Here is a 12,493-nt window from a genome sequence, read left to right as displayed (position 1 = left end):
AACAGGTGGTATTGTGAGGAAATTACACCTTGAGAAATGAACCCTTCTGCGAATCACTTTGCTGGAAAGCTTCAATTCTTCGTGAGGCTTCATCTCGCCATCACTACTTAGCACACAACCAGTGTTTGACATTCAACTAAGCAGAGCACAACTAGAGACACCTTGAGACAAGTGAAATCACTCTATATATATATATATATATATATATATATATATATATATATATATATATATATATATACACATATATATATACATATATATATATATATATATATACGCATATCTCAGCAAGTGAGCTTGATTGCTACTCACGGATTGGATGGTGATGCTCAATGTCCTCAGAACTCAAAGCAGGAAGTGGAAGGGGTCAGACTCAGCTGGACCAATCCCTGACTGGGAACCACATAGCATATTCACCAAAAGGGTGAAGCATATGGAAAGGTGACAGCCGTAACAGGGAAATATCTCTTTAACTGATATAATAGTGTGTTACGTTTGTACTCGGAGGGGGGAATTTCTCTAGGCCAAAGTCGGAAACATGCCCCTGAACTCGATTTCCAAGTTGGGAAGTCAGACAACCTCGCAGTACTCCTAGCTCAAATCCAATGCATCAACAGTAGTGAAAGCTGTAGTGACATACAGTTTATTAGCACTTACTGTCGTATTTGTGTCTCACTAAATCGTTCACACAATACTGTCCAACTCCTATCTGGGGACATGTTGTTACACTGTTGGCATGCACACAAACAGCATAATGCGTGTTATCAAGTGGTATTGCTAACAATGGCTAACCTGGCTAGAGCTAACCCCAAGAAAATCTGACTTGTAATTGGAACGCACTCACTTCGGTGTGACGTGGTTCCCAGCTCCAGCGTCCGAGGTTCTGAGGTAAATGGAACGAAACAAAAGTTCCACTATGTTCATCAGCTAGTCAATAACTTTGTATGACTGAAGTTTGGTGCTGGGCACGAAGGTTTTTTACAGCTTTTATTGCCAAAACAACTGTTGCATGCGGACACCGGGAACAAGGCTGATCAGAGCGATGGCAAACCAAACTGAAACACAGAATCAGGGCCACAACACACTAAAAATGAGCTGATGCTAAAATGCTCTGGGTTAGCTAAGGGGAATTGCAGAGTCGCCTGTCACAATCCTCCGTGCTCACACTGTGGCTGATCAACTGATATATTTCAATCTTTAAATCTTCATTTAGACACAAACGGTGGCTGTTAATAGGGCTTGTTTGGCTTGTCATTCACATTAAACCTTTATTCAGCTGAGAAGGCCGTGTTTCTTCTCCACTTCCTTTTAAGTAGACTGCATTTTGAGAAGTGACAGATCTATGTGCTAAGGGCCTGTTAGGACCCTGATTCATATTACACTTGAAACAGGCCAGATAGGAGTCTGGTAACAGATCGTCACACCATGACACTATGTGACGGACTGTCTCATTATGTGTCCCCACACTCAATTTAAAACCACCAGCTTCCCCTCGGTGTATGTGTGTGTATGTGTGTGCTTGTGTGTTTGTGTGTGTGTAAACTTGTGTGTGCATACGTGTGTTGTTAGCATATTTGGTTCTGCAAAATTTGCATCTTGCATATGTGTGCATGTGTACAGTATGTTCTTGAATGAATCTGTACACCTTTCTTTGTCTGTGTGTGTGTGTGTGTGTGTGTGTGTGTGTGTGTGTGTGTGTGTGTGTGCATGTATGTGTGTGGGGGAGAGCTCCTGCAGCTGGAAGAATGAGTTGATGTCCCGTGTTTGGCTAATTAAGACAGCAGTCGACAGAGAGAGAGAGAGAGAGAGCTGAGAGATGGCAGAGAGGTGCTAATTCATAATTGACGTAATGGATGAAATCTGTCTCTGAGCTTTTAAAGACACACACAAACACACACACACAGACACATACACACACACACTCTCACACAGTCTTGTTGATTTAAGTGTGATTAGCTGGCGCACACCTTTGTGTTAATAATGAAAATACACCCCGTGTACCAGAATCCTTAACGAATAGCAAATCTCTGTTACTAAACAAACACACACATACATGCATGCACGCGTACACACACTACGAGCAAATGAAGAACAACCACACACACGCATACCGTATGTCATTTGCCTAGTATGCTCCTAGATCTGAGGAATCAAGTTGGCTTGACACAGACTTGTTTTACTAAAATCGGATCATATTGTATTTAGTTGACTGGCTGAGTGTCCGGGTAAGAAGGGACATCGCTCTTTGTTTTCTCTCTGCGGCATCCCTACTGGGAGTTCATTCCTCACAAGTGAGTCTTCTGGGGGGAAATAACACTTGCTGCTTCTTTTGAAGCATGAGTCATTACTGTTGTGCACTGAGCATGCATTTCTTTTTTTACCAAGTTTTTCACCTTCCTCCCTCAGTGAAAACAACCCTCATTGTTTTTGGTGAATGACCGTTACACACATAGCAGCCACATCTACGTGGGCCTGTCCATTGAGCTTTCTGAGGGGGAAGGGTCGTTCTGTTCTTGAACAACACACACTTTTCCAGTAATAGCGCCATTGTGTGATTGTTCAACTCATGCATCTAGAGCCATGTAGGTAGTAGGGTGATTATAATGCACTTGCAAAATTGTACATGTACGTGCAGTACATTTACAGTATGTATAGACCGTCCTCACCCAAAAAACAAGCGTGTAGGTTGATTGTGCAAGCAGCTGATAACAACACTTATTTACGTATGTTGTTAGGCGGCAACCTCTAGTTGCAGGAGTAGTTATCGAGAGCAAACAAGGAAGTAAGTGACAAATATAATGCAGGATTTATGGTTGTGCGGAGGCTCCCCACAGAGCTTTCGCCGTAGCCTACGTAAGTGGCCTGAAGTGTATACTTGCATCGGTGTGTGCATTGATCTCTTTAAGAGAATAGTAGGGCCGGCATATGTGTGTGTGCGTGGGGAGTGTGCGGTAGAGCGTGTGAGAGAATGATGGTGATTAGCTTCGGCGCGAATATGAACTCTGACGGCATAGTGAGAAAAAAAAGTGTCTCCTCTGTGCTTTCTGACCATGGTGGGAAATCTGTAGCAGGAAAAGTTAACCCTCTCCTTGATTTCATGTTGTTTATGGAGAAGGAGAACCCGGAAATGAGTAGGGGGAAATGCAACGCTACCAAGCCACGGCCGAGCGATGTGTAGTTAAATTTTTGAGCGTTGCATGTCAAGCTACGGCGTAGGGTCCAGTGTAGGGTCAGTATCTCCTTGTACCTACGTACGTACCCACAGCGTTGATTTAACACAGAAGCATATATTGGCCTTAAGACAGCCAGAAAGAACAAAGCACACCTCTCTTGTTGCACGATCCAAATTTTCTTCAAAACTTACCATTTTCAGCGTGTAGCTTGCTAGCTCAGAGTTTGTTGTTGGTTCCAAAAGTGAACGGAGTTTGAGAACGGCAACACACAAAAAGCGGAAGGTGAGGAAGGCAATTATCCTGGAAATGTATTTCCATTGATCCAGACTACAATGGAAGTGTAATGTTTACAAGGTGTCTTTAATCATTTCTGATTGGTTGTCAGTGGCAAATTGGCAGGTCTTACCTAATTTGCCTGTCAGAAGTATCTTAAAGAATTTTAAAGAAATCATTTTAAAAAAGAAAAAGATTTTAGGAGTTAGTGTTAAGTGTATTTCAAAAATCTTGGCTATGGCCATGCTTACAGTATAGACAGGTGAGTAAATATAGGTACGTGCATTTTATTTGCACATTGTCTTGAGATCTTGACAACCAGATTGGAAAGATGCTTGCTATTTCATCAGTATTCTAAATGTCAACAATGTAGATACATATTAGTATGTGAACATATGGCACAGAGGGGGGAGGGAGGGCAGTGAAAAATAATGCAGACTCAGATTTCAATAAATCCAGCAATAGTAATAGTAATAGTAATCACATTTCAGGCCAAGTGTGGCTATGCAACCATGCAATCTGACAAAATCCCATCTTTAACATCCGGCTCTTAAAACTGAGGGTGAAATGACAAGCGTAACCACAGCCAATGGCTATTCTCCAATATTTTTTTTTTTGTGACATATGGATGGATCCTGTCTTTCAGAGTGCATTGTGTGATTGTAGGCTATCACATACTGTCAGTGCGGGCTGACGTGTTAGATACACTGAATACAGAATCGGCTTGTCTGCAGTGTGCTGAGGCTGTCTTTGACAGTGTAGTGCTGTCTGTGTCACACTCTAACAGACAGCCAAATAACCCCTTGGCAGTGTAAACAAAGAGAGATTACACCCTGGTGAGTGGAAGGAGTCTGCCTGTGTGCTCCCAGCATTGAGGGGAGAAACTGACGATGGGTGGTTGCAGCAGAAAAAAAGAGACAGTGTTGAAGAGAGAGAGAGGGAGGAAGAGAGAGAGAGAGAGACAGAGAGAGAGTGATGGTAGGTAGACACATACTCACTGAGATGCCAAATGTGGAAGATAATGGTTAAGAAACCCAAAATACACAGAAACCTTAGCCTTGCCTGACTCCTTTTGGTGGATAATATTGAGGTAAGGCTAGAACCTAATGGTTGCTAGCATTAGGTGCATATGTTATTTTAAAGTGCTCATATTATGCTCATTTTCAATTGTATTTAGCGGTTGTACCAGAATAGGTTGATGTGGTTTCATTTAAAAAAACACCATAGGCCTATTTGTGTTGTACTCCACATTGCTGCAGCTCCACTTTTCACCCTGTGTGTTGAGCTCTCTGTTTTAGCTACAGAGTGAGGCATCTCACTTCTATTCCATCTTTGTTGGGAGTCGCACATACACACTAGCTAGGTAAGGACTACTAGCCAGTCAGAAGCAGAGTATGAGGGCATGCTACGCTAGAAGCTAGGCGAGCATTATAACATGTGTTACAAAGTGACCACATTTGTCTCTGAAGTAAAGGCTGGACTACAATAGAGCTGTTTGGAGCAGTTTGTGAACAGTGTTTTCTGTTCGAGATCCCTTTGGGGTGGACTTTGGGCTTCTTCACTTTGTAAACCTATAACATGCATCAAAAGGTATATAACACTAAAAAGGAAAGGGCCAAAAAGCATAATATGAGCACTTTAAGTTAAACGTTTTTTTAAAAGGATTAGCATTGCCTTTTGCCTAAATATGTTATATCAAAAATAATAATAATAATAAGACAAGTACTGGTCTAGAAGACTATCCACCTTTTGTAAAAAATAATGTATTCCTCTTACAAATGAAACATTCATTGCACGAGCAATAGTTATGCAGTGTATTAATTTAATACTGTTTTCCAGATACAGCCTTACAGTACCCGCTCAAGTGGCAGCTTCCAGGTCTGAAAAGTGAAGCCAATGCTGAAGAGCCTTAAACCTGTACTCTATATAACCTCCAGCAGGGAGTGGCGCCCTGGTTGCAAAAAAAAGAAGTCAGTTTCAAGTCTTCTTCAATACAGCATGATGTTCATTTTTTAAATTATGGTCCCATTTGTTTTAAAACAAAGCTGTAAATCATGACAGAGGCTTAGCCATGTGTATATATGGCCCTGTGTACACTAAACAGCCTATTTGACCCTCTCACTGTGTGTTTTTACTTCATGAAAGCTAGCTAGCACTAGGGAAAGTTTGTCGATTTCCATCCGGCTCTGCGTACTGTTGTGCCCAGATGAAAGGCGCCAGTGCCTGGAGGTTCCTGTTTACGAGTGAATGCAGAGCTTCATCTTGCCTGTTTCTGTGTCTCTGTGTCAGTTAAACTTGTGTGTCGATATGAGACTGCAAAATACACCATTGCTGGCTCGAAAGATGCCTGCTTTTGTCCCACTATGTCTGAAATCAAGGGGCCTTTGTCCTGATTTTGAGTGGTACAGTATATCTGCCATCATTGTCAATATGTACTGCTGGAGTGCTAAGCAAACAGTTTATTGAATTTTGGTGGGTTTCCCATCCAATGCCTCCAACAGAGATAGTGACAAATAAGCCTTAAAAGACATTAGAAATAATGCACCTTTTGAAAATTATTCAATATGCACAGCCCAGTGCTGAGACAATAAAGTCGAACAGCTCCACATAGCAATGTTGTGATGAGCAACAGAGATGAAGCGTGTCATTTAGCTGCTGTTCTTATTAGGTCCTGGTCGTTTTCAATCATCACCATTACCTGCAATGCAACGCATCCCAATGAGTGAGAGGGGGAGGAGGAGCGAGTGTGTGCTATAACCATCAACTCTGTATATGTGTATGTGTGTGTGTGTGTGTGTGTGTGTGTGTGTGCTCTAACCTTGCTGTCTTCCTGGGCCAGCTGGGGAACATCAGAGTGTTTGTGTCGGTGGAGCATGATCGAAATAGTGTCATCCTGCCGAGCCTGGAGCCCAAAGTGCATTATGTGTATGTCACACCATTATCCTAGACATTTGGCATATCTGAAAAGGAACACTGCCTTCTTTCCATTTCTCTCTCCCACCCTCTCCTAGACTGAATAGTTCATATGTTATTGCTTGAGAGCTCTCTGTTTCAACCCCTCTCTTCCTTAAATCACCAGTCTCTAGCTTACGGCTGCTGTTCTGATCCCTTAGATCCTCCAGCCCCTTGTAGTCAGTGTAAACCCATCTTATAGCCTAACCATCTATCTTTACTATTGATTTGTAGAGTGTTTGTTACAGTATACTATTATGTATTCTGCTAGTGATGAATAACACAAGAGACTAATGTATAGTATATTATATATACTATACATATATTATATTAGTATTTCCCCATTTGCTGTCAACATTTCAAAAAGATCTATCTGAAGTTAAAATATCCAACCCAGGCCCTCAGTAAGTTGGTCTGTGAAGTTTACTATCTCTCTGGTGGATGCATTCTGACTGATCCTGATCATTCACTGGTTGGGTATCAGATATTCCTTTCTCTGGGAAATGATCCAAGATTAAGTGCTTGGTCTTCAGCTGGCACTGTTCCACAGCTACCCCCATCTGTTACCAGGGCACGTCTGGACATCATTTTCATCCCACAAAGTCCATATCATGACAGGATCAGTTGTTAAACAGTAGTCGGATAAGTGACCCAAGTGCTGATAAAGGAAGGCAACTGATGCTTTGCTCAATTTGAGTTTTATTGACTTAGCAAAACAAAAATCACAACCGCCAACAACCACATTTGAACTGTCACTTTTTGGTGCACAACTAACACTATAGTCGGATCTAATGATTAAGCAGAGCCATTTCACCCAAGACTCGCCAAGCGAAAGTAGCAGAGTAGCAGAATGATTGGACAGTGAAGTGTTAGTCTTTGGCTGGAACTTCCCACTAGTTGTAACCATTACCACCAGTCTGGTGCAGTCGTGCGCCAATGTGACGTCATGGGAGTGCCGTAAAGGGTTTTTTACAGTTGACGCATCCAAGCTGGCGCGCAACATCGTGACGTCAAAATTATGTAATATCCGGCAGGCGCGTCCGATTTATGGCGCGCGAGCCGAGGTTGTGCACGGCTTTTTTTTTTTTTCAGCGGCGCGCGACAAAGTGGAAACAGGAGGCCTGAATGAGTTCGCCGACAACCGGATGCCAGGACTCTCAGAGTGACTACAAGTCTCTCATGTAAACTTACTGGGTTAAGACGAGTTCTTTCATGGTGAATGAAAGGCTTGATCCGACGAAGTAGGTCATTGAATCAAATCGAAACATTGACGGCAATGCTGCTGCCAGTTATGCCGTTGTTTACCTTTTTCTTCTTCTTCTAGTCCGTAGAAAGAGCAATGTCGGTAGCCTTTGCTCATTAGCGCCACCGCTGTTCAGGAGTAGACTGCAGCTAGTGTCGCGACCACCACGCGCAAGTATAAATACTCACGGTGATCTCATGACGTTACATATTTAAGTGCCAGCTGGGCTGCGTCTAGTATATAATTAGCTTAACTGTTTGTATTCGCGCGTGGTGGTCGCAACACTAGTTGCAGTCTTCTCCTGAACAGAGGTGGCGCTAATGAGGAAAGGCTACCAACTATGCTATTTCTACGGACTAGAAGAAGAAGAAAAAGGTAGAACAACAGCAGCAGAAGTTGTAGCAGCATTGCCGTCAATGTTTCGATTTGATTCAATGACCTACTTCGTCGGATCAAGCCTTTCATTCACCATAAAAGAACCCCAGTAAGTTCACAAGAGAGACTTGCAGTCACTCTGAGAGTCCTGGTTACAGTTACCCTCGAACTCATCCGTGCCTCCTGTTTCCTCTTTGTCGTGCGCCGCTGAATAAAAATAGAGTGGTGCCAACCTCTGGTCGCACACTCAAAATCCTGGTGCGCCAGCGAGATCTACGTCATTTTTATTTCACATTGGCGCACGGCAGGTCGGCTGTGCGACTGTAAAATTTCCTTAAGGGGCCCAAAGTGTGCCAAGAAAACATCCTCTACACCATTACACCACCACCAGCCTGAACCGTTGGTACAAGGCAAGACGGATCCTTGCTTTCATGTTGTTTACGCTACATTCTGACCCTACCATCTGAATGTTGCAGCAGAAATCAAAGCTCATCAGACCAGGCAGGTTTTTACAATCTCCTATTGTATTGCAATTTTGGAGAGCCAGTGCCAATTAAAGCCTCAATTTCCTGTTCTTAGCTGACAGGAGTGGCATCTGGTGTGGTCTTCTGAATACCTTGGTTGTAACGAGTGGTTATTTGAGAGTTACCACTGGCCATTCTCCTGACGTCTGCCATCCATGAAGCCCTTTCACCGAGTAAACTGCCACTCACTGGATATTTTCTCATTTTCGGACCATTTTCTACAAACCGTAGTGATGATTGTGTCTGAAAATCCCAGTATATCAGCTGTTTCTGAAATACTCAAACCAGACTGTGACCCCAATAACCATGCCACAAAGTCATTTTAATCACCTTTCTTCCTCATTCAGATAATTGGTTTGAACTTCAGCCGATCATCTTGACCATGTCTGCATGCCTGAATGCATTGATTTACTGCAGAGTGATTAACTGATTAGATATTTGCTTAACGAGCAATTGAACAGGTGTACCTAATAAAGTGTCCGCTGTATTAATCCTCCTAAGATAATATTATTTACAGTCCACACTTAAAATAAAAATACTTGACAAGAGAAATACAATTTTAAAATCTACATTAATTGTGCAAAAGATCTACAAGGGGACATTTATTTATTACTCTGACCCACCCAAACCCACCCCTATCAATAAACATAGCCATTTAAAAAGGAACCCCTCAGCAGTTTAGAAACCAGTATGTTTAGCAAACACTAAGTTATTTTACATAAGTTAATAAGGCACAAAAAAGGTTGTATGAATCCATTTCTGTTAACATAGCCGTGGTATTATGTATAAATATAATAGTCATACTGCAGACTTCTTTACTGTAGTCATAAATTAGGTTTCTATATTTGGACCCTGACTGGGATCCATTTATTTTAAAATGAGTGTTAAGTGTGTAGGCCAGCGTCAAGGCAAGCCAACATACCAACTGTGTAACTGTCATGTAGTAGATCAGCTATGCTTTGTGAGTTCATGTGAGGGGAATAAAAATGTCTCTCCAGTCATCTGTTGACTTAGAGTATGTTGTTTCTCTTTCATATATTTCGCCCCCTACCATTCTCTTCCTATCAGGGGCTATCTGTGTCAACAGACCCTACTCTCTCCTACATCTCCCTCTGTCAGGGACTATCTGTGTCAACACCCCCCTCCCCTCCCGTCTTCCACAGCTAATAGGCCTGTCAGTGCTGTGACATCGCAGGGTCGAACCACGTGAAAGCCCTGGACGTCAGAGCCGTTGCCCATTAGCGAGCACGACTTGCCTGTAATGTCAGCACCATGACACGCCTGATTCACTTGCTTGCACACTGACCATGATATCATATCAGCCGAGAGGTCAAGGAGGAGTGACCCTAATGAATACCAAAAGGATCAGAGACACTGAGTGGCACATAGTTTTTGTCAATTGCCCAGTTTTGAGATTGCTGGTGAAAATGTTGCCTCCTCTGCAGAAACCAGAGATCCGGCGAGGTCACGATAAGCTTTTTTTACAAACGGGGAAAGAGTCAGCAACAAGATGATTAATTAGTTAACAATTTATATTAATGTTCATTGAAAGACCTCCACTTAGAGCGCAATTAATTCTAATTAAAAGAGCAGCCACGGTTATGTCGGCAAGTAAAAAAAAAAAAAAAATTAACAACATAATCAAGCTAATTAAATGGGGGTGGTCTGAAACCCTGAAGTTATCAAGAACCGATGATGCCTGAAAATCAAGTGAAGTTGATCCATGTGTTTATGCACAACACATAAAACAGCTAGTTTTACAAACAAGTCGCAGCAGTATCTCAAATCATTACAATACAATTACAATAAGTGCAAAAAAAACAGATTTGGATCATTAAGCAAACCGAAATCATGAGTCCGTAGGTGCGGTGAAATTCAAATAAAACTGATGAGTACTGTAGGTTCCTATCAATTTGAGGCATTTTTTTCATCTTCTTTTATTTCTCTGCCTTGTTCAAGTTTGAAATCCCCATAAGACAGCGGGAGATTGACGTTTGTTCAGCAGAGTTCACAGTGGAGGAGCTGGTGTGATGCACCCAGCCCACCCAAAACTGTCAGGGCCGACAAACAGCTCGTCTCCTCGCTGACGCCAGCTGAGATATCGCTACACGTGTCACTGCAAATGGACCACATCCTCTGTGTGTGTGTGCGATAAGGCCACTCACCTCCATATGACCTGATCTCGTTTTCTCTCTCATCCTACATCCCTACTTTTTGTCACTTTAATTCAATATGCCCTCCTTCCTTCCCATTCCACACTGCCGCTCATTTCGCACACAAATGCAAATGTTAAAAAAAAGAGAAAAACTCTTAGATAAGACTCCCTGTACCAATCACCCCTCGCCACTTTTACTCGCTGTGACAACCTTCTGTCCGTCAAACGCCACAATTGTTGCGTTGCCGTCGCCTTATGTCTGCCGGTGTTCGGTGTCACACACCAGCTTTAGCTTGTCACACTCCATCTGTCGGTTAGCCCGTCACTCCTCTGTGGCCCCGCTTTCAATCAAGCCTGTCAGTCAGCTTGTCCCCCAAGCCGTCTTTTGGTCTTCCCGTCCGTCAAACGGCAATTTAATTTGCTCATCAGTTGGTGAGTCCTTTCGCCGGTTTCCTCTCAGTATCATGGGACCTAGTTGAAAACAACCGTACGCTAACACTTACGTAACTGACTGACATCCCCTGATTGAACCTGTTCAGCGGTGACATGTCCCAGGCTACCTTGATCTCATGGCTGATTTGGGAAATGATAGAAGTGGGTGGGAGGGAAAACTTCATTCCCTCTTTCTCTCTCTCTTATTCTCTCTCTCTCTCTTTTTTAATCTAACTTTGCGTGTCAAAACGTCAATTCCACATCGAGGGGATGTGACAAGCTCCAGGGCCCGGGGGGGACAGCTCCAAATAGAGGGCCATGGTACAAATTGATTTTGATTTTCCTCCAAATCAGTCAAAGTGTTCGGCTTTAATGCGAGCTGATCAGAGAGCCACTTGGAGCACGACAGGACAGGGAGAGCGGGACAGTAACTGGGGAGATTAGCCCTGTCACTCCAGAGATCAGTGCCCATCACTGTTGCTCACACACACAGGGACACACACACACACAATACAACATTCTGGATTTCTCAAAACACACACTCACACACATCCAGTTGCACACATGCAATTTTCATTAGTCGCACTGATGGTTTTAGCTCTCATGTACAATGTACATGCGTGTAAAGCCACACAATAGGACGATTTGAAGTTCACACAACCATACTTCTACACACGCTTGCACAGACACACACCTTCTCTTCTGATCTCTGTATGCGTCAGCTGTGTAGTGCAGACAACAAGGTAGAGCACAGTTTCCTAAACCCTACTGGATCTTTTACATAACACCCCTGCAAACTGCAGAAGAGTCAGGCACACAGAAACAAACACACACACACAGGACTGTCTTTTCCTGTATCCTATGTAGATGATACTTGGTAAGTGAGTGAGTAGAGTGTAGCTCTGCTGACATTGTCATACATATTCAGAGAATGCTTATCATTTAAGATTAGTTTGTGTATAGCAGGAGTCCTCATGAACACATTTGAAACTTTATTTCACCCGGCAGGTGTGTTCAGAGTGCATTCTCATAACACTGCTTTGCTTTGGGGCTTTTTGATGGTAGTGGCTGTTTGCAAAGTGGTCGGGTTAGAAAAGGTATGTTCACTCTCTCACTCCTCAGATAAAACTTGGCCAAACATATAAACCCAAAATTGATTACAACAGGTGTTCAAACATTTGATGCAACATGCAGGAAAAAAAAAAAAGGTATACAGTATATTACTCTCACATGAGCCTTTTATTTTAAGAGATAATGAGTTTTGTGTGGTGTTTGTATCGTATGGTATTCACTTTTATTTATTTATTTTTTACAAAAAAGCCATTCCAATGTATGTCAAAATACTTAACAGGTGTTTAACTTG

Source organism: Perca flavescens, chromosome 1 (genome assembly GCF_004354835.1).
Source record: "Perca flavescens isolate YP-PL-M2 chromosome 1, PFLA_1.0, whole genome shotgun sequence".
Taxonomy (NCBI): Eukaryota; Metazoa; Chordata; class Actinopteri; order Perciformes; family Percidae; genus Perca; species Perca flavescens.
The sequence above is the reverse complement of the archived record's forward strand: the minus strand, read 5'-3'. Positions refer to the sequence as shown.